Source organism: Pseudonaja textilis, chromosome 2 (assembly GCF_049901715.1).
Source record: "Pseudonaja textilis isolate UNSWEBS1 chromosome 2, rPseTex1.2, whole genome shotgun sequence".
NCBI classification, from domain to species: domain Eukaryota; kingdom Metazoa; phylum Chordata; class Lepidosauria; order Squamata; family Elapidae; genus Pseudonaja; species Pseudonaja textilis.
In genome coordinates, this window is record NC_141991.1 from 135,344,432 (window position 1) to 135,368,765 (window position 24,334).

The window sequence follows — 24,334 nt, forward strand, 5'->3', positions numbered from 1 at the left end:
AACTGTGTGATTAACTTGACAACTGCAGTGATTCATTTCATAATTGTGATAAGAAATGTCGTAAAATGGGACAAAAGTCAGAAAACAACTACTTCACTTAGCAACTGAAATTTGGGGCTTAATTGTGGTCGTAAGTCAAGGACTACCTGTACTAAATAGGAGGAATCTGGTGAAGTGGGACCCTGTTGTGATGGAAGGGAGTCTGGAGTCTGGGGTGGGAGGGGCTGCATTCCAGAGAAAGAAGAGGCAGCAAAGTTTAGATAACTTGGTTGGGAGAAAAAGGATCAAGTCCTCCTAAAAGTTCTCAGAGAATGTTTATAATGATGCAGGTAGTTTGCTTTAGTTCTGTCAATAGCTGAGGAATAATATGAAATTCATCATATCTTTCTTGGTTTGGGAGCCTTGACATCTATCTGCCCTGCTTAACTGGCCTTTCCCTTGCTGCCTTTTCCCACAGCTCCTCCACTTCCCCATCTTCCCTCTGCTCCATCTTGTCTGATATGTGGTGATTCTAGAAGAATAAATTCTTGTGGTACCCATCAATGGACATTGTATTCCAACAACATTGTCTCCTATCCGAGTCCAAGCCAGATCTCACTCTATTGCTCTCTTACTGTTGTGGAGATTTTCCTCCCATTTTTGTTTTTTTTTTTTTTTGAGATCAACAAAGCTTGGCAAGGTGCTGCCACCTGCCACGAATGAGAAGGCAATTAGGCTCAGTTAAATCTGGATGTGTAATGGATTTTTTTTTTAAAAGAATAATCTTCTATGAGCTGGGATCTTTTTATCTCAAATCCTTTATTAAATATTTGTGCACTCTGTATAAATAAATGGCAATGATACAAGGAACAAATTATTAGTACTTAGGAGGTACAAACAAGTTAACTTGAATGTTTCCATTAATTTTTGCATTGCTATTAGTTATTCTCTGCTGACTATGAGTCTGTAAAAGTTTTGACAGAAGTGATTAAGCGGCAATTTTAAACAGAAATGTCAAAGTAATGGTTTTTTCTCATTGCTGGATTTTTTATACATGATCTTATATTTTGAAACTGGACTGGTTTTTCTTTTCCATCTATTTTTTCCCCTCCTTTTTGATTTTGTAACCATTTTAGGCTAGAGACTCCCTTTTAGTTATTTCTTTTTTAAAAATATCTTTTTCTTTCTTTTTATTAATTCTTATTGTATTTTGCTTGGAAAAGGAGTGGGAGAGTGAAAGTAAAGAAACTTTGTAACACCGCCAACTAGAGGCTTGGAAATATTCTATTTCTCTTGTGACCAGACAAAGCTGAGAAAGAAAGAACTGAGACTTTTTTTTCAAGGACGTTGCTATTTGATTAGATAGAGGGAAGAGCATGGGAGTGTATTATTGCAGGTGCTTTTCTGGTTTTCTATCAACAGTTGGAGTCTGGTGTTGAAGTTTATGGGAAAAGAAAAGGTGACAAGTTTCTGGAGAAGAGTGTTATAACAAGAGCCTTGGATAACTAAACAAAGTGCAGTGTGTTTTCTTGATTTTTCCTAAACTGTGCTACCCCTCCTCAACAGTTTACTTTTTGAAATAGCTATTTGGACTTGTAGTTCTTTGGAACTTGTCTTTGCTTTTTTTTTTCCTTTATGCTTGTCTTTGGAAGTTAATTTTTTACATTTGTTTTTTATTTTAAAAGAAAAGTTTTAGTATTAATGACTCCCTGCCTTTTCTTTTTAAGGGAGTAGCCTTTTTTTCTTTTTCTCTTTTTGACTTTCTGGTATTTTTGTTTTCCCATCTACCTCCAATACTGTTTTTTTCTTTCTTTTTATCTTCCTGGCTTTTTTTTCTTTTTCTCTTATGCAGTCTTTTATATTTGAGACCTCTTAATTGGATTAGGGTGTTGAAGAACCTGAAGAATTTTTCCTTTTTTAAAGCTTTTTATTCTTCACTTTTCTGTCTTTTTTAGGATTTTACAACTTTTTCTCCTTTGTGTATGTTTATGGTTTTTTCCTTCATTTTTGAATTTTCATTGTTATCTAACTAATCGATTGGATTAAGGTATACAAGAACCTGAAGAAATTCTTTTTTCGTTTTTTATTATTATTACTATTTGGCTTCTTTTTCCCTACTCTTTTTATTTGGAATCGCAGTTGGTTACTTCACAATTGGATTAAGGTCTAGAAGAAACTGAAGATTTTGAATTGTTTGAAATGAGTAGGAAATTAACAGCTACTGGTTCTTCAACTTCTACTTCCTCCTCTCCACCATCTGGAGGACAACGTTCAATACAGACAATGTTAAGGCAAGAGAAAGAACAAGAAAAAGAAAAAGTGACCCTGCAGATGATTATGCAAGGAATTCAAAACATTCAAACAAGATCAGAGAATATTGAAAAGAGAATAGAGAACATCGAACAAAGAACAGAGGACATTGAACAAAGAACAGGGAAAACCGATGAAATAGTCAAGAACATCCAACAAATGATGATGAAGTATGATGAGAGACTACTAAAAATCGAAGAAGAAGATAAACAAAGAGATAAGAAGATTGAAGACATTGATACCAGATTAACTGTGGTTGAACAAGATAAAAGTGGTATGCTGAGATGGGAGATGGACAGATCAGAATTTTATCTCAGATTCCAAAACATAGAGGAAGAAAAAGGACAAAAATTTAGCCGAGATAATGATAGAAATATTGACTGAAGCTTTGGAAATAACTGAAGAGAAGATGATGGATGGAATAGATGAGGTTTATCGAGTCTTCACAAGATACGCAATGAGAAATAGCCTACCAAGAGAAGTTCACATCAGATTTACAAAGAAAGCCATTAAAACGCAAATATTGCAAGTGGCAAGAGAGAAAACATTGAAATATAAAGATAAGGAGATTGTGGTTTTGAAACAAGTACCCAGAATAGTGAGAGAGATGAGAAGAAAATACCAATTCTTGACCAAATTGCTACTTTAAAAAGAGGTGAATTATAGATGGCTGATTCCAGAAGGTTTAATATTACCATGGCAAGAACAGAGATACAGAATTGATTCAGTTGAGAAAGCTGAATCATTTTATACAGAATTTTTCAGAGGGAAAGAGGAAGAGGCAGAAAAAGAAATTTCACTAATTGAATTCCAAGAGGACTGCCAAATGATGGCTGAAAAAGAGGAAGGTGCAGTAGGTGGAAAGGAGGAAGCCAAAGGACAACGTGAACCAAGATCCATGAGAGCTGCCAAACCTAATTATAAAATATAACCATGGAAGAGAAAAAATTGATTACAATTAATATAAATGGACTTAATTCAGGCATTAAAAGAAGGAAAACTTTCCATAAATTAGAGAAATTAAAATTTGATATAATCTGCCTACAAGAAGTATATATTAAAAAGCAATATGAACAATTGTTGATACAGCCAAAACTAGGGAAAATATTTACCTCCTTGACACAATGCAAGAAAAGAGGAGTGGTTTTATATATTAAAGAGACCATTCCAGCAAAATTGATTTATACTGATGACGACAGAAGAATACTAACGGTGGAAATAATGGATACTAATATAAGAACACTCCTGATTGCAATCTATGCCCCGAATGACAAACAAGAATTTTATAAAAAATTACATATCAAAATAATTGAACTGGACTATGCTAATATACTTATGATGGGAGATTTTAATGGAATTGTAGACAACAAACTGGACTATACAGCACAGAAAACAATAAAGCAAAACAGAAAGACTCTCCCTAAATCTTTTTTTAATATGGTAGATGAAATAAACTTAAAAGATACATGGAGAGAAAGAAATGCTAAAACTAAACAAAACACCTTCTACTCAAGTAGACGCTTATCATGGTCCAGAATAGATATGATATGGATGTTAACAGAATTGTTAACTAATATTCAAGAAATAAATATTGAAACAAGTACTTGGGCAGATCACAATCCAATGACAATTAAAAGAAAGGACAAAGAAGAAGATCTAGATGGACGCTAAATAATACTATTTTAAAGGAAAAAGACTTTACACAGTGGATGGAGAAAGAACTGCCTTTTTTCTTTAAAGAAAACAAAAAAGAAGATACATCAATCCAGAATGTATGGGATACAATGAAGGCATATGCCAGAGGCTTGATAATAGACTATACAAGGAAAAGAAATACCATGAAAAGATTAGCCTCTAAGGCATTAGAAGATGAGTATAAAGGACTTGAAAAAGAGTTACAGAAAATGCCACAGAAAAAGGACATTAAGTTAAAAATTGATATAACCAAACACAAAATGGGTCAAATAGAAAGAAGAATTAGCACAGAAAATTAGAGGTGCTAAACAGAATTACTTTGAAGATGCAAACAAACCAGGTAGATGGTTAACATATAAATTGAAAAAGGAGAAAGAATCAAGGAAAATATTGCAATTAATAGATGATCAAGGCCAAGTTTGCTATGGTAGTAAAGAGAAGAAGGAAATCATTCGAGACTATTATGGGAAATTATACACACAAGAGAATATTGTGAGGAAAGAGTCAAACAGTACCTACAGAATGCTAAGTTACCCCAGATATCTAAAGAGATTGAAACAATGTTAGAAAGCAATATAACAATGATGGAGTTAACTGAAGGACTCAAGAAGCAAAATAATGGAAAGGCACCAGGCCCAGATGGACTTCCGGCAGAATTTCACAAAACATTACAAGAATCGTTGAATCTTCCATTGCTAGAAGTTATGAATGAAGTTATGTTAAAGAAGAAGATACCTAAAACATGGTCAGAAGCTTATATTACACTTATTCCAAAGGAGGAGGCCAACCCATTACAAATTAATAACTATAGACCCATTTCCCTACTAAACGCAGATTATAATTTTTTTGCTTCAATATTGGCAGAAAAACTTAAAAAATACTTAAATAATTTTATCCATCCTGATCAAAATGGATTTCTGCCAAAGAGACAAATTAAAGACAATATGAGAGTAATCTTGGACACCTTGGAATACTACGAGTCACATCCTGAAAAACAAATGGTTTTGATATTTCTAGATGCACAGAAGGCATTTGATAATGTGAATTGGTAATTCATGTTGTTATTGCCGGAACAGATGGGCTTTGCTAGAAAATTTATTCAAGCAATAGAAGCTATATATCATAAGCAAACGGCAAAGGTAATGATAGAGGGAGAACTGACAGACTCTATTGATATAAGAAAAGGAGCAAGACAAGGGTGCCCACTATCACCTCTGTTGTTTGTGTTAACTTTGGAAGTGCTAAATAGAAATATTAGAGATGAAAAGAATATAAAAGGGATGAAAATTAAAAAGGAAGAATTTAAGTTGCAAGCATTTGCAGATGATCTGGTTTTTATTTTAGAAGACCCACTAGAAACAGCATCAAAATTGATAGAAAAAATAGAGACATATGGAAAGGTGGCTGGTTTGAAAATAAATAAGGATAAGACAATGATCTTGACAAAGAATATGCTATCAAGACAAAGGGTGAACTTAAATCTATACAAAAACTAGAGGAACAAAGTATAAAGATGAATTGGTTTTCATATGCGCAAATACATTCAAGGTATGATAAAGATTCTAAAACAGAAGGTTTCTATGATAAACTGACTGATTTAGATAAGATTTTGACAGGTACTGATGAAAAGGTGATTAAAAAATTGTATGGATATGTATTAGAAATTAAATTAGAAGAAGAACAAGTTAAAGAAACAATGATTGCTTGGGGGAAGAATTTTGGATATGGGATTGATTTAGGGAAATTGCAAAAATTGTGGTCTCAAAATTATAAAATGACAATGTCAACAGCATATAAAATAAAATTGTATAAGATGTTTTACAGATGGCATTTCCCTCCGACAAGAATACCAAGAATGTTCAAGAATAAATCTGAAAAATGTTGGAAATGTTATCAGATACCTGGCTCATATTACCATATGTGGTGGACTTGTGCAGATGCTAAAAAATACTGGACTAAAATCCACATGTGGTTGGAGAAAATGACAAAAAAACATATAGATTTGAAACCAGAGATTTTTTTATTGGGAATTTTACCTGAAATATATAGTAAAGATTTGAAATACCTGATTGTAAATGTATTAACAGCAGCTAGGATTGTATTTGCTAAAAAAACTGGAAAAATGAGAAAATTCCATCACAGGAGGAAATTATTAAGAAAATATTGGAATGTGCTGAAATGAGCAGATTGACATTTGAAATTAGAGAACAGGATGATAAACAATTTTATAAAGTTTGGGATCTATTCTATCAATGGTTAGACAATAAAGTATAGTAACGAAATACGTAGACTTTTAGAAAATACTAAATATATAAAGATGTATTCTTTTCTTATTATATCTACAAAATGATTTTAGGATAGATTTGGGATGATAATATGAATTGTCACAAAACAAATTAAGTAAAATATGATTATTTCCTAAAGCATGAATGAATAAAAGTATAGCCAAATGATTGATTAATAATGATACCAATATATTTAATATTGGATTGAAAATACGAGATCATATACAATGTAACTGTAATTGAAGACTACAAAATGGAAGCACAAAACAATTTGTAAACCAACTGGCACACTGTATGTACATATATGGAAGATGGCCTGATGTTTTTATGTTTTGTTTGTTTATGTTTGTTTTAAAAACCAATAAAAATTTATTTAAAAAATGTATATATCTGCCTATCTCAAGTCTTGGGAAGCACTTACTAGGTAAATGAAAATCCCATAACCAGTCTGGCTGACTGTGTGACCAACAGTAGTAGTAGTAGTAGTAGTTAGTAGTAGTAGTAGTAATAGTAAAAGTAGTGTAGTGATTCATTTCAATTCCGAGAGGTGGCTGCTCTCCAAATGGAAGGTGTCCCCTATCTGAGGGTTTAATTGGTGGAAGTTGTCCATCCACAATAAGGAACAGAAGATACATGGATCCTCTTCCCGTTGAGATGCCCTGCTTTCCTTTTATAGCATTTTCTTTCATTCTTCAGCAAAGCCTAATAATCAGCCCCTGAAAACGTTTAGGAAAACCGCTTGGCTCTTTGTGTTTTTCCTTTTCCTTTTTAGCATAGTAATGGTGGTTGTGACAGTGAAAGTAGTTGCTCTGATCACGTGCATCATAGTAGATCTTTGCAGGCTCTAATCTTTTTGACCTAAAGTGAAAAGGCTCCCAGATCAGTTGTTCTCTGTATCCCTCCCATCTCCACTTACATAGATTTCTTGATGTTCAAAGCGTTTCTTCAAGTTCTGCATCAATGTGTCTTCAGTCAGTGGCTCCAACAGCACCAGGTCTCCTACACCCACAGAGTCAAGCACCGCCATACTCTCCATGGTTGTAAGAATGGCCGGGATTCCAAAAATAGAGGAAAGTAACCTGCAAGCAATTGAGTCACAAGTTAAATCCAGATGTTTTTGCCACACAATCAAAAGCTCTTCACACAATGACTCATGAAAAACAGTTGCAGATTCTTGGTTTCATTCTTCGTATCAATGACAATCCACAGATAATAAAGTGCAAAAAAAGAAGAAGCATAAAGTATAAAGCCCAATGTGAGTTTTACAACAGTAAAAAGAATCAAATTATTAAGATGATCTAGGGCACTGCTTGACTGATTGTGCAATTTAAAGAATGGCACATAAATAGATGTTTTGGAGAAGGATCCCAAGAATACCAAGGACAACCAAGAAAATGAACTGATGGACCATTGAACAAATCAATCCAGCATTCTCTTGATGCATAAATGATCAGATTCAAATTAGCCTATTTTGGACACAATGCGAAGATCTTGGTCTCTTGAAAAGGTTATAATGCTGGGAAAAATGAAAGGAAAGGGAAGAAGAGGATTGTAGCAGGATGGTAGATAGACTCAATTACAGTGGTAATAGGCTCCATTCAAAGGTCTGAAAGATCAGATTAGAGACAGATTGCCATGGAGAAAAACAGATTGTTAGGTGTCATAAATGACTTGATGACATATAATCAATCAATCAATCAATCAATCATATAAATGGATATCTTTGCAAAATAATTATATTTCAGACTCTAGACAAATTCCGAATTAATATCTCTCTTATATTTATTCAATTTATTATCTGTCTCTAAATTACACTACTTCCGTAAACTTCATGTTACGAGCGAAGTTCCATCAGTCATTACATAGCTAGAATACTATTTCCTTTGTATATACCACTGTTAAATTTATTATCAGTGGAAAGTCACTTCTCTATTATGATGCTGTAAATTTACAGTTTGGCTACAGTGAACAGATTTATCATAATTTTGTCAAAAGTTATTCCAGATGGGAAATGTCCTTTAGTAGTTCATATTTTTTTTCTAAATGGACAGTTCACAAGAGATGCTTTGATCTAAGGGTAATGTATAAATTGCAACACAGATGAAATACACTAAATTTAGACAGTTCTATGTACTATATGGAGGTAAGGCATTTTGAGGAGCAAAAAAATGTATCTCCCTCTTATAAAAAGAGTATTTACTAAAGAGGCAACTACCCAGTGATGGGATTCAGTCAATTTACACCACTTTGGGAGAACCGGTTAAGTTTCTGAGCAGTTTGGTGAACTGGTTGTTGGAAGAAATCATTAGGGCAGAGAACCAGTTGTTATATTATTTGAATCCCACCACTGCAGCTACCTCATTACAGACTTGATTGATTATAATACCTAGATACCTGTATCCTTCTAATGATTCATATATCTGCAATATTTCAGAACATCATTCCAGATGTTCATGATTCCAGCAAAGTATGTAATGGGGGGAAGGGCAACTCCACAGATGCAGGCTTTGCCTCCTCTCACAGAGAAATGCATCAGCATACAGTGGCGGGATTCAAATTTTTTTACTACTGGGTCTGTGAGTGTAGCTTGGGGGTGTGGCATGAGAAGGTTACTGTAAAATCTCTAATCATAGGTGTTATTTGCTGGTTCTCTGAACTACTCAAAATTTCTGCTACCAGTTCTCCAGAACTGGTAAGAACCTGCTGAATATCACTTCTGCAACCATACCATGAACATAATGCAGAAAAGTCAGTGAAGGCACATATAATGAGAACCAAGCTGATCTTCCTTTCAATGTGCCTATGCAGGATAGATAGCACTGAAATCTGAAATGGACTATTAACACTCCAGTGCATAACCTCCAAGGAAATGATGACTGCATATACTATATTCCACAATACAGATAATCTTCATTTAATCATCACAGTTGTGACCAGCAATCGGTCATTATGTAAAGAGCTTACTAAGTGGATCCCTTTCAATCAGGTTATGGGACAGAAATAGCATTGATTGCATTTGCTGATAATCTCTGGCGAGAGTGGGGTGGGGGTCATGTCCCCATCCTCTATCTCCTTGATCTCTCAGCAGCCTTTGATATCATCCATCATGGTACCCTTTTGGGCTGGCTGCAGGACTGGGCTTGAGACAGTCCAGTTTTGGCTCCTTTCACCAAGCCAGTCCCAATCAATGTCAATAGGAAGTGAGAGGGCCAGCCCATAGCTGCTCCTCTGTGGTGTGCCACAGGGCTTGGTTGTCAGCATTCCAATGAAGCTCCCCATTTCATTCAGCTCTCAGAAACAAAGTTCATCCAAGTAAAAAATTTATCGAAGAAGTCATATTGGCACATCTGGGAAAACCCGAATCTGGGAGTTCCGGGTTTTCCCTTCCTAACTGAAAATCAAAAGCCCATCCCCTGCCCCCACCAGTCCATCACATGGTCCAATCCACCACCATCCTCTCCAGATGCAAGGTAAATTGTCCTTGACTCAATGAGAAGAATGTTGTTGTGTCTAATCTTCCACCTCTTTACGAAATCCCCCCTCCCAAATTCCCAGGCACTAATTGTGGCAGCCTCGAAGCTTCTAACTAAAATATGGCTTCCAAGGCTGACATCGGTACTCTCTCCACTCCTTGAAGATATGTAAATGTTTATTGAGATTCTTAGTTATTCCAAGTCATGGTTATCCCAAAGGTACTTTTCTGAAAGGTAACTGGATTTTCTTTCTATTTTCCTTGAAGACATTTTGCTTCTCAACCAAGAAGCTTCCTCAGTTTTGACTAAATGGTGTGGGGAGGGGGGCAGGGGCGATGGAAAGATGTATACTCCTTGCAGTTATTGTAGACATCAAAGGAACAGAGATACATTGGAATTGGAAGGAGTTCGGTTACATCTTGTCCAATTCACAGATTTTACACATCCAAAAAAGTTACCCAAAGCTCACAAAATAGCTTCAAAGTAGATTTATTACTTAGAATGGCTGCTACCAAGTTTCCTCCTTTTTTTGTTTACAAATCTAATAGCATTTTCCCATGAAGGTAGCTTTTTATGTATTGTTTCTCTTGTTTTATCTTATGAAGTATTAAAAGTTCCTCAGGTTTGTGACAGTCCCTAAATGTGATTGGTAGACAGACAGACAGCCTTCTTCCCACTGCTCTTCACAACCACTTCTTCCCACACTGTAGCAATTGGTACAATGGTATTTGTTTTCTACATTAAAATTTCCAAAGGGGTTCTATAAAACCTGTAAACTATTGCATCCCATTATGAGATTCTTGGACTAAGATGCACAGCTATTGCTTTCAGTGAGAAAAACTTCATCTCTTCCAACCAAATGAAACATACCAGTATTTCTGTTGAAGCAGCCTCATGTCATGCTGGGCCATGAATTTTTAAAAAGTCATGAGATTTTGGGTGGGTTTATTCAAGATGCCGGCAATATGTCTTATCTCATCTTATTTTATTACTATATTGATTTTCTTCTTTGGAGGTTTATATACCTTGTTAGCTATTCCAGAGTTGCTTAGTGAGAAGGTGGCCAGAGAGGTTCTTTAAGTAATTAAACAAGCAACCAAGCCATGTTCAGCTAGTTTATGGCTTGATATATTGCAGAAATCCTAGTTCATGGTTTAGCATGTGGGTTTATGCTATAAATGATTGTAGGAGCCCTGCTGTATACTTTTTTAATTCAAAAAGAAACCATGCTGTGGCTTTGAGCATCTGGTATTCTTCTTATAGAAGAGGCAAGAACAAGTTAGCAAGAATCTAACAAATGCAGCCTCCTCCATTTTAGAACAGAACATAGATGGAGAGGTGGAGTGTAATACCCTACTTTGAATTGTGGACCCAAACGTGCTTTTCCAAGAGGCAACTGGACTTTCTGGTTTTTCTTTAAAGACATTTTGCTTCTCATCCAAAAAGCTTCTTCAGCTCTGAATTGAGATCTCTGTCTCTGTCTCTGTCTCTCTCTCTTCTATACAAGGGAAATATGTATAGGAAGGCCTAAAGATTACCATTTCGGAAATGTTTTGTGTATACCTTCTTCTTTCCTTCCACTCATCTCATATACATCCTGCAGTCCCATTGATTCCTTCACCAGCTGACAGCTGTGAGTGATGCAACTTCCTGCTCTAGCTCACTGGAGTCTTTGCCAGCTCATTACCCCATGCTTCTCAGTGGCATTTAACCTCTTTCCTTCTGGTTCCAAAGCATTGCTCCCTATAAAAAGCAACACCTCCCTCCACCCCCAAATAGTTTGCTACTGGGGTCTTCAAAAGGAATTGCCATTTTGTAAGCAAATCAAACGAACTGGTTGCCTAGACTTGCAGTCCAGAATCTAGAGACTACCAGCTATGTCTGCAGGATCCTGTTGGTTTCAGCAAAAGATTGAAAGCAGGATTGTGGCATTAGTTGCACTCCACCCTTTGGGGACCTGTGTGGACTTGCATTGTGACATTGTTATGCTGCTTTTGACAGTCTGGCCCCCTCTTACCTTCTCCTCTGAGGATGCTGTAAAGGCCTACTACCAAGGCAGAAGAGAAATCTCAAACTCATCTGCAGATCTTGAGCCATAACATCCAATAATTTTAAACTAAGCCTATCTGGGAGCCTTGATACACTTTGAAGTTGCCCACAGAAACGCAGGAAGAGGTGTTTCTTTCGGGATATTGTTGAATTATTATATACATTATTTTTATCTATCATTTGTCCAGTAAGACTTCTCCAAAAAAATCACAACATGTAATAAGCCATGTCTATCAAAAAGCTTCAGAATCAAGCCCAACGTTGAGAAACAGCAATTTTAAAATGTTTAAGTAAAAATGGTTTCATATGGTGTCTAAAAGCTACTATAGACGTGTTTGGCACATTGTCTTAACAAGAGTATTGGAGAAGCTGGGACCCACCACTGAAAAAGCCCTCTGCTTGGCCCCGACAAGTACATTTTCTAAAGAAAATAACCCTTAGAGTAGAACTTCAATAGAAGTATTTAAGTCACTGGACAGCTTGCCTTAAAGAAAAGGACTCCTTTTGCTCTCAAGTTATAAGGAGTCTTCAAAGGGAAATACCACCCTCCTGTACTGGAGCCAGAAATGAATTAGCAATCAAAGCTGTTTTGTTGTTAAGGCTGAAGTAATGTAGACCAATCAAATGACAGCAGTTTAACGTCTACTATATAGCACAGCTGAAGCTTTTCTCATTGCTGAATCTCCATGCCAGAAATAGTTTCAGCATCACATTTTTGCCCACAATGCAGTTATCAAATATGCAGAGTGTTCCCCCTCTCTCCACTAGAACAATGATTTGATCCGATGATTATTTTTATCCTGCCTTTTCTCCAAGAAGCCTGGTTCACCTCCTAAGTTTTATCTTTACAAGAAAGCGTAAAAGAAGCTGGGCTATGTTCACCAAAATGTATTGCGGCTTCTATAGAATAATAGAGTTGGAAGGGATCTTGGAGGTCTTCTAGTCCAACCCCTGTTCAAGCAGGAACTATACCATTTCAGACAAGTGACTGTCCAGATTCTTTTTAAAAGGCCCCAGTGATGAAACATCTACAAATTCTGAAGGCAAGCCATTCCTCTGGTTAAATGTTCCCACTGTCAGGAAATTTCTCCTTATTTCTAGGTTGCTTCTTCTCCTTGATTAGTTCCCATCCATTGTTCCTTGTCTTGCCTTCTGGTACTTTGCAGAATAGGTTGACCCCCCTCTTCTTTGTGGTAGCCCCTCAAATATTAGAGCCTTGCTGTCACATTGCACCCAGTCTTTCTTTTTCTCTAGACTAGCCATAGCCAGTTCCTGCAACTGTTCTTCATATGTTTTAGTCTCCAGGATGTTATCATCATCATTGCTCTTCTCTGCATTCTTTTCAAAGCTGCAACATCTTTTTTATAATGTGGTGACCAAAACTGGATGTAGTATTCCAGGTGTGGTCTAACTAAGGTTTTATAAAGTGGTGCTAATACTTCATGTGATCTTGACTCTGTCCCTCCTTCTTTACCTGGCACATAATCTTAATGCTATCCCAGGGTTGATGCAACCAAGGACTGCATTGGCTTTTTTTTGGTAGCTGCAGCATACTGCTGGCTCATATTTAAATGATTGTCCACTAGGACTCCAAGATCCCTCTCGCAGTTACTGCTTTTGAGCCAGATTTTACCTAATATGTACATTTGGTTTTTCCTGCCCAAGTGTAAATCCTTACTTTTCTCTACTTTTGGTTCTTGTGAAAGAATCTTTATCCAAGGCCTTCTTTCTGTGCCTAGCCTGTCTTTCCTCTGCCCTAGAAGGTCTTTTAGGGGTTAGGGCCTTGGCTCTAATTCTAGCAGCTGCCTCTAAACCAGCAGACCTGGGCTTAGCTGATCCTCTTGCAGCTCTCTCTCGACTCTGCTGAGGACCTGACAATTCCTGATCAGTTCCCCTGGCCGCCATTTTGAGCCCGCCAAAAATAACTGTCACTGACAGAGAGAGAAGGAGGATTTTTTTTAAAAAATAAAATAAAATACAAATTATTTAGCCCAAGCCTGGCTGCTCTGTCTAAAGCAGCTGTCCACCACTTCAGGAGGCAAGTGCGACCAAGAAGTGGTGAGCTCAGCACAGCTCTTCAATTTTAGATTAAAGGTCAGAGAAAAAAGGTTGACTCTTTAAAATTGCCACAAGCCCTGACGGATCAGCGACTTGCAAGCCGACGTGCTGGCTGTACTGTAATTAACTCCGCCCATCGCTGCTATGGACCACTCCTCAAAAAGTCTTGAGCGAAAGATGGATCACATTTCTCCCCTGAGAAACATGATCCCATGTGATTTATTAGATGAAAGCCACAGACCAGAAGGACTCTGCAATAATTCAAAAGCAATACCTTCCAGCTCAGCTAATCCAGCTCCTGCACTGATTCTGCTCTGTGTAACATTAAGTATCACCAACCCATATTCTAAGGTGTACAAAAAGGTTCTTCAGCAGATAAAGGAATTGGCTTTTTTCACCTGGGAATTGCAGAAACTACCACTTGGAAATGGCAGTATCCAATCTGTTGGACTATTTTCCGGTGATAAAGATCTTTTATAGGCGCCCTAATGATCGTGTTAAGAGGAACCAGTCAATTAGTGCTGCTGACAGAGCTTTATCGTACTTTCTTGCTGAATCTTCTCTTGAGTAAATAACCATTGACTCAACTTAGACAAGGGCTAAATGCTTTGCTAAGTGAGATTGCATAAGGATGGTCAAGCCATGCCAGGAAAATGTCTACCTTGGCTCCCTGCTCTCTCATTTCACCCTTAGTCAGCAAAAAATATATACAGGCATAAACAAACACAGACTGCAGCGAATGGAACCACAGATCCAAACAGAAGGATGCCCAGAATTTTTATCTTCTAAAAATTGTAGGTCTAGGCACACCTGCCAGGTGGAAGGAAAAAATACACCGCTGAGATACGTTTTCATTGCAGCCCTCTCATCCACAGGCTAAGCTGGTGGGCCTATGAACACACAAACATACATAATGTATATTTCATATAAAGACTGCCAACAGAATATTCTCTGTGTGTATTGACAGTGTACATATCAGAAATTCGCAGCCAGCTACCAGGATGCCTGGTTAGAGATTGTTGTGCTGCTTAAAAGTGAAACAAAACAAAACAAACTGCAAGGAGGATTTGAGCAGGTAAATAAATTCAAGGATATGATTCAACAATCTCGTTTTCAAAGGCTGACTGTAAAAAATTAATTATGAGATTTGTGTATAGCTGATCATTCCATTTTAACATTATTACCTCAAGATTAATCAGCAAAGCTTAAGAGTCTTTTTAAACACTGACTGGGAAGCCAATTTCAAATTAAGCATGACATTTCAGAGGCAAGAGGACAGAATTGTTGAATGTTAAAATCCAGTCAAATGCCACTTGAGCTTGATATAAAAGATCAACTTTCTGAAAATTAAAATGGCTAGGGGCACCTACTAAAGATAATTACATGACTTAAGGAACCAATAATGTAAGAGTAACCCTCCTGAACTGAACTGAATGCAGATGAGTGGAGGATGTGTATGCAAGGTTCTACTTAGCTAAAAGTATATACTAACAGAATCCATACATTGCACCAAGCTACAGTGTGGTTTGTTCATTTTACAGGCTTGTTCATTTTGCGTAGGGTTGCCATACTTGACTCCCATATAGAACATACAGAATGTTTGTTTGTACAGACAGTCCTCAACTTAATAAGCAATTACTGGTCAACCATTCAAAGTGATGATGAACCTCCCCGAGGCATTTACAATCTGGCTTTGGAGTTCTGACAACTGTCTCATCCCTGTGTCATGCGGCATTTATGGCCATTTGCAACATCCCACAGTTACGTGAACATGTTTACAACATTTGTTGCCAGAAACTGATGTTTACTTCCCATTGTACAATGGGTTCACTTAATGTCCATTGCATTCATGTAATGACCACCACAAAAAAATTCAGACAGAGTTATGTGGTGACCCATTTAATCTGCACACTTACAACCCATACTGTGCACTCAATTATGATTGTAACTCAAGGACTATCTATATGTATAAACAAATATTATATAAACAAATATTATAATATTATAAAGAGGAAAATCCACCAAAAGCCTATCTAGATATTAATGTTTCATCTTGCAGAAATTCCTTTGAATAAATAAGGGAGCTCTCTTTTCACATTCCACTTACCTCAAAAACCTCATTGCCATTACATGTAATGATCAGGTTATCCTTTCAGTTGTGTATGACAGTTGGGTTGTACATAAATTATAACTAATTCAAAGGAGAATAAATCAATAAGGGCTATCAGAAAAACAAAGTGGAGCATGGAGAGGAAAAAGAGACAATTCTTTATATAAGGATTGGCTGCTAGGCATCCTTTTCAACTTTTTTTGTTCACCCTATTTACAATACATCTTCTAATTTCCTCTGACAGCTTATCCCATTTCACACATATTCTTACAGATAGGAAATTTGGCCAGTATGTAATACTGATCCTTTCCTTTAATTTAAGCTAAACTTGCTGTGCCTCAATGGTAACACGAAAACAATGAGTCAGTCTCTAGAGACTTCTCTTTTGGAGGAAAGTTAACTCCTTCCTCTTCTATAAATTTTCCCTGTCTTTCGAATGCCAAACCATTTCTTATCTCACTTGCTCTTCTCTGAAACTACCAGATTATTTTGGTGCCTTTGCCAGATTGTTGTAACAGAAAGTAGATGTGGCAAAATTTAGCTTCAGCAAAGCCTAACTGGCAGGGAAAGGGACAAGCCTGTAATAAGGGAAGGGGTATATGCTGTGTTTAAAAGAAGGATTTTGTTGTGAGGTAGTTAATGGTAGTTTTGAATCACCTTTCCAGTAAAAAACCTCAGACAATAATACACTTACACAATCTGGTGCCTCTATCATGAGCAAATGCCAGGTCGTTCCACAGAATATCAGTAGGATATGTGTGCAAAACATGAAGGCTATTATGCATCAAGTGCATATTTAACCATATATTTTGGCCCTACAACCAAATATAGGTAATCCCTTACAACCACATCTGAGCTCAAAATGTCTCTAGTTAAGCAAAACAGTTGTTAAGTGAGTTTTGCCCCTTTTACAAGTTTTCTTGCCACAGGTTTTCTTGCCACAATGAATCTGGCTTCCCCATTGATTTTGCTTGTCAAAAGGTCACAACGACCTTGGGACATTGCAACCATCCTTAAATACTTGCCAAGCTCCCAAATTTTGATCACATGACCATTGGGACGCTACAGCAACGGCCATGTGAAAAACAGTCATGTCACTTTTTTTCAGTGCCATTGTAACTTCAGTCCTTAAATGAGTGGTGGCAAGTTGAGGAGTAATTGAATCACACTTCACATGAAAACTATAGTAGCTGGGCTACAAAACTTAACCTGATCATTACATGGGAACAAAGAGAGTCAGAAAGCCAGCCTTTTACTGCCTCCTAGTCATGCCTTGGATTACTGATGCCTTAGTGTAACTTCCTATCCTTGTGATTTTCTTGGTTAAAAATAAAAAAAGGGAGAGATGGGTTCATTATTGTCTTCTTAGTGCAGTATGAAGCCTTTACCATTGTCACCAAGGAGACCAGCCTCGTGTAGAAACTCTACCTATGGGGTCATTAGGAGTAAAAAAAAATTAAAAAAAAACTTTGATGGCACATAATCAATCATTCTAACTGCCAGCCTGACTCAATCTGCTTTTATTCAGAGGACTACGGAGATAACCTTGAGGAATAGGATGCCAAAAGCATTAAATAAACAACAGCTCAATCCTGGAAAAGGAGAACTTACTCGAGAAAGAAACTCAATGTAACTCCGCCCTGATTCTGTTTTACATAACGGAGGAAATTTCTCCTTAGTTCCAGGTTTCTTCTCTCCTTGATTAGTTTCCATCCATTGTTTCTTATCCCCCCTTTTGTGTCTGGGAACTTTAATTTTAATCGCATTAGGAGAGGGTGGGTTGGGGAAGACCGACATCCTCTGACTAGCTAGTGTTTTCACATGAGTGTAAAACCTGTGTCTCCTGCTGAACTACCAGTGGTGGGATTCAAATTTTTTTTAGTACCAGTTCTGTGGGCATGGCATGACTTGATGGGCATGGGTTGGTGGATGTGGCAGGGGAAGGATACTGCAAAATCCCATTCCCTCCCCACCCCACTAACCTGCTTTCCAGCTCCGTTCTCCTGTGCAGGGCAACAAAAGAAGACCCAGCCGATCAGCTGGGACTCAGGAAGCAGAGAATAGATGGGGCAGGGCCAATCAGAGATGGTATTTGACAGTTCTCCGAACTACTCAAAATTTCCACTACCGCTTCTCCAGAACTGGTCCGAATCTGCTGAGCCCCACCTCTGGGCCCTACCCAACAGCCCCATCAACAGCCCCATCAACACAGCACCTTCCTCTTTGCTCTAGGAGGTGAGGGCAGGGGTTCCCAGCTTGACAACCTGCCAATTCTTTGAGCTGACCCCCCCGAAAAATCGTATGAAAGCCTAGAGATCTCCATTTGCTAGAAAGCAGGAAGCACTCCCACCAGTGCCCATCTGTGAGAAATACCTGATTACCTCTGTACATAGTGTTTGCCTTACTTACTTACTTTTTACATTTAAAAAACATGTAACTTAAACAGAAAAAGCTGAAAAAATAAGAAAATCGATGGGGACGGACTACAAAATAAAATGTACAAAGTAAATGTGCAAAATAAAATGTACAAAAAACGTACATTTTTTTTTTAAAAAAAACAACAATTCACAAAGTAAAAAAAAACATTTTAAGAATAAACAAAATATTGAAAGAAGAAAAAAAGAAATGCACTTCTTACAAGTGATAATAGATTGGAACAAATATGTTCACATGAAAATCAATCATTTTAACAATTAACATTAGAATCAGAACAGAGGTTGACAAAAACTGGCAAAACAATAAAAGAGTTAACAAGAATTTGTAAATATTTCGAGGCACTTGCTCCTCATAGCTAATCAGACGAAATCTAAAGTTTTAAAAACTTAAATTGAAAGAAACACCAATGTCTGAGCAGGCAGAAAGCTATGCGCAAAATTATGGAAACAATTTCCAAATAGTTAGTTTTCCTTGAGTTTTGTAGTATATTGGAGCTCTAAAAAGCAAGTTTCTTGTTCAAAAGTAGCACTTTCTTAGTTACATGCACTCTCTCTCTCTCCCCGCCCTTCTCTTTCCCTCCCTCTCTTTCTCATCTGTGTTTAATCCTGCATTTGTACATAATAATAGGTTTTGTAACCAATATCTTGTGTTGTTAAGGTTCCAAGATCAACATACCATCAGCTATTTTTTTTCAAGCAACGCCTAGTTTATAGCACTTCATAAAACTGCCAGCCTTCACCTTTGATTGTCAGGTTAACCTGGACTTCGCACATGACCATAATATTTCAATAATCTTATCAGGTTTGCTTAAAAAAACTTTCCAACTGCAATAAGTAATACTTTACTCTCCTGGTTTAGCTACAGCAAAAGCCAGGAACAGGTGTGGGGTGGGGGAAGGATGTCATTATTTAGTTTGCAAGAAGTTACTTGTGCAGCTTACATTACAGATAGTCCTCAAGTTAAAACCGTTCATTTAGTGACAATGGCACTGAAAAAAAGTTACTTATATCCATTTTTCACACAACAGTTACAGTATTTCCATGGTCATGTGATCAAAATTTGGCCACTTGGCAACTGGCTCGTATTTATGACGGTTGCAGTGCCTTAGGGTCTTGGGATCACCTTTTGCGACCTTCTGACAAGCAAAGTCAATGGGGAAGTCAGATTCATTTATCAGCCATGTTACCAATTTAACAAATGCAATGATTCACTTAACAACTGTGGCAAGAAAAGTCATAAAATGGGGCAAAATTCACTGAACAACTGTCTTTTGTTTAATAAGAGACATTTTGGTTGTAAGTCAAGGACTACCTCTATAGATGCAGCAGCTTACAGAGTAGAAATTATTTTAGGTCTATTTTTCTCTTGTTGTGGATGCAAGCCATGGACGCTCCAGCTTCAGACATCTATGGTATGTTTCAAGTCCTCGTGGAAGGATGGATGTCTTGCATCCATGAGATTACACAGAGAATAATATCTAATTATCAAAATGTACCAGATCTTGGCTGCAAAAGTCCAAATGGCCATTAGGTGGCATCAAAGATTTATTTATTTATCTGTTATAATATATTAGCCAGCCATCTTACCACAGAGTAACACCTGGGCAGCAGGATACATAGAAAACATTAATTAATTATTGTCCAGATTTTTGCAGTTTAGAACCAATAGCTCTATCTTTAAGTCTGAATTAGAGGAAGGAAGGACAACAGCTCACTGAACAGGAAAAGAGAGATGGAGAAGGAATTCAGGCAGACCTCAGCTTACAACTGTTCATTTAATGACCATTCCAAGTTACAACAGCACTGAAAAAAGTGACTTGTGAACTTTTTTCACACTTACGATTGTTACAACATCCCTGTGGTCACATGATCAAAATTCAGATTGATTCCTATTAACGACCATTGCAGTGCCTTGGGGTCATGTGATCTCCTTTTGTGACCTTCTGACAGGCAAAGTCAATGGAGAAACCAACTTCACTTAACCACCGAGTTACTAACTTATCAACTAACTGCCGTGATTCACTTGTCAACTGTGGCAAGAAAGGTTGTAAAATGGGGTAAAATTCACTTAACGGATGTTTCATTTAGCAATAGAAATTTTTGGCTCAGTTGTGGTTGTAAGTTGAGGACTACCTTGGCTTCTCTTCTTGAGAGCCACTGTAAGAGGGATGCCATTCCCACAGAAACAAAGAAGGGCTTCATGCTTACTTTTGGAGAAAGTATGTGTGCAGAGTGCAAATAATTAGTCTTCTTAAATCTGATTGATGATAAAGGGAACGAAGAAGTCAAAGTTCTCCAGTACAGGCAAAGCTCAATCATGATCTTATACCTTTATGATTAAAGGGCTCTTTAGGCTAAACATTACAGACTGAAGCCATTAACATAGTTAATTATTGTTGGGTTTGCTAAATTAGGCAATACAAGCCAGGTAATACAAAGGCCTACAGGCAGTAAACTTCAGGAAGACAGTTTATTGTTCTACTTCTGGGCAGGAGAAAGATGAATGATCTGGAGTGGACAGAAATGGCAAGGTCATTTCCCTGGTCATTTACCTGAAAGAAGCAGAAATAACAGCCCTTTTTTCTCTCAGATGTAAGGAAGTAATAGGTGCTCGTATGCTAGTTTCCCTTTGTTTAGGGCTCACCTTGTCTATTGGCATAACATCCTTATCACAAAACTAAACTAGCAGTAATCCTTGATTTTCTTGCTTTCAGTTCCTCCAAGAAAAAAAATTAAATTGACTGAAGGAAAAGTATACACATAAACTTGTATTAAGAATATACTGCAGCCTCAAGATCAAGGAAAGGAGAGGAGAGAAAAGGGAAAAGGGAGAAAGGGTACAAAGGCAATAAATTTCCACATTGGAATTTCTCACCTACAGATGATCATAGAGAAGGCACTGCTTTATTTATATTAGATTCTAATATTCACTGCAGCTATTGAAAACACATTCTGAAAATATTAATTCCAAAATAGTATGATTTGTATATTTATGAACAAAAACAGCCATCACAGAACAATGATTCTAACTAGTTCAACCCCTTAACCCCAAATAAATAATTTGTTGAATATGAATAAAAAGGCTATAGTGGTAGGCAAGCATACCTCTACTAGCATTATTCACTTCTACTATCTGTATGTTGTTTCTCAGCAGGGAACTCCCCTCCAAGCTTCTGGTTCAGCATTTTAATAACCAGAGTTCTGACGGTTTAGCAACTTGGCTAATCCATCGCAAGATTTCAATCATACATCTCAGAAAATTACTTCCAACCATGCACTGAAAGAATACAGGTATATTGCATATGCAACCTCTCACCTCCTCTGAGGAAAATGATGTTTTTGGATGAGTTGTGGGAGGGAGGTTGTTGATGCTGCTGCCCACAGACTTCAGACTTTTCCTCTGCCTGCGTAGCCCACATTCACATGTTTCTTTTGCCACCAACTTATGGCTAACCACACTGGGTTCCTTAAAACCACACATAGACATGTCCTGATGTCCAAATCATCTTTTTTCTCATCCAGAGGCTTCTTCTTTCTAAATGGCCCTCTGCATATTATTCAATTGTTGGGAAACCATGTCATGTAACTGTAACTTGTTCAGCTAAGAAATCGTTGTCCTAAAAAGTTACTTCAGTAAGAAAGAGAAATGTTCCCACCCCTTTCCTCTGCATTGCCAACTGATCAGAACCTGTGCCTATGTATTTAACACTGAAACCAGAATCGTAGTGCCACCACTGTACAATTGATCTCTACACCTCCCTGGTAAGAAATTAGGCACGATCAAACTCCAGAGGCAGATTGCTTTCTCCTCGTGCTTTCTTTTTTAATTAGCATGTCCATGACTACATATAAATAGCACACACACACACACACACACTTGCCTCTCTATTTATGCTTTTTTGGCGTCACCCCAGGAAGTATTAAGGAGGGAGGGAGAGAAAGAATAAGCTTTTAACTCTTCCTCACAAAATCAGAAACTAGACAAACTTTACACAAGGATTTCCTTCAGACAAAAGCCGTCTCCTTTACACGGAGAGGATTATTATTATTTTTTGTAATAATGCAGAGAGGATGTCTGACCAGAAAACCAACAACATTTCAAGGATGTAGATTTCCTATGGTGACAGAGGCTAAAAAAAAGAGGGGAGGGGGAGTGTTTTGGGCCTGACTGTGAAAAAAAACCTGATCTAACTCCAAAGGGACTAACTTGAAAGAAAAGACTCCTCAGAAGCAAAGGAGCTCTAGTTTGTAAAAAGAATTCCAAGGCAGGTGCAGACTCACCCTGATAAGGAAGGAGATTCCTGTACCTCAGAGATTCTTCACTGTCCCGACCTGGATGGAAGGCAAGAGAAATGATTCCAGTTCAGCAGGAGCTGTCCATAGTTTGTGACTTCTGAACCATCATCTTCCTAACAGGGCTCTCTCTGCCACACCTACTTCCTTTCTGCATTGCCAGCCATCCCTGCCCTTCTCCTCCTCTAAGAGCAAAAAGCTGCAAAGTCAACAAGATTAATCATTACTTCCTCGTAAAAGTGATCATCAGTATGATAGGTGGATGTATGTACCTGAAGCTTATATAGTGCAAGGATCTTAAAGAGGCTTTTTTAATTATTAAATTTATTTATTCAACACTTCAACATTTTAAAAAAATCAATTTCCACTTTTTACAATGATTCCATAATGGTGTTAACACTAATTAATAAAGTCTAAAATTACATCAATTACTTCTCCATTCTTATTCACTTACATTCTTATTTCTCGATCTAATTTATAAAACCATTAGCATCTATATACATATATGTACATATATACATCATTAATTAATACTTTCTCGTTTTTGATGTCGATTGACGCCTTCTTTCTAACCACTCATACCAAACATTCCATATCTTATTTCTCTTTTAATATCATCTTCTCTTTCTTAATACCTTTTCCTCTTTCTCTTTTAATATCATTGTTAGCCTGTCCATTTCAGCGCATTCAAGGATCTTCTTTATTATTACTGCCTCAGAGGGCATAGTGTCCTGTTTCCAATTTTGTGCAAATGAGATTCTGGCAGTGGTTATTATATGGAGTATAATAAATTGGAAGTTCCTACTAACTTTTGATCCTATTAAACCTAACAAAACAATTCAGGTCTTAATTCAATTCTTTGTCTTATTATTTCTTCCAACCAAGCTTTAATTTCTGGGTCAATACTTCCAGGCTTGGGGACAGGTCCACCACATATGAAAACACGTTCCTTGGCTGTAGTTGAATCTCCAACACTTTGCCAATATATTGGGAAACATCTTGGCCAACCTTGCTGTGGGGAGGTGCCAGTGGTAGAACATTTTATAAAGGTTCTCCTTGTATGCAACTGATAATGTTAATTTATAATTTACTTGCCATAGTTTTTCCCATTGTTCCAAATCAATACCATATCCAAAATTTTTGGCCCAGATTATCATATTTTCTTTTTTTTTGTTTCTTCTTCCATTTTATATTCTAATATACATTATATATTATACATTTTACTAATCATTTGTTTCCCAGTCCCTTATATAATTTTATCTAATTCTTGTTGATTCTATAAAAGCCAAATTGTTCCCAATCCTTCTTTATATGCAGTAGACATTTTTTAATTTTTAATTTCTCATCTACTAATCTATGTATCAGTTTATTTCTTTATTTATTTTCAGTGTATATGCCAGCCATTTTCCATATTTATTTGCATTTCAGAAAAACGCAGCGGCATTGGCAGTGTTAAGGTAATTCAAAGTGTCCATTTACTTCTTTGGAAAGCCAAACTGACTATCTATCAGGTATATCAGGGCAGGCATGCTACTGTAGCTATGGCTCCCTTTTGTGAAAAAGGTGACATCTAGTGGGAAATGTGCCTTTACATGGCAATTATCCAAGAAAATTGTATCCTCCTGAAGATCCAGAAAACCCCAACCC

The 24,334-nt window shown here is 37.1% G+C and overlaps 2 long non-coding RNA genes across 2 annotated transcripts in view; one reads left to right on the forward strand and one right to left on the reverse strand.

Moving 5' to 3' along the window:
• Positions 1-24,334, forward strand: part of LOC148127104 (uncharacterized) — a 68,602-nt gene that overhangs the window by 17,249 nt on the left and 27,019 nt on the right. The gene's annotated exons all lie outside the window — the stretch shown is intronic.
• The window catches only part of LOC113452035 (uncharacterized), a 31,892-nt gene continuing 14,749 nt past the window's right edge, over positions 7,192-24,334 (reverse strand). Inside the window, exons 2-3 of the long non-coding RNA XR_015741932.1 lie at positions 22,676-22,726; positions 7,192-7,348 (exon numbers count right to left, since the gene is read on the reverse strand). This is a non-coding gene — a long non-coding RNA (uncharacterized LOC113452035). The remainder of the gene's footprint in view (positions 7,349-22,675; positions 22,727-24,334) is intronic.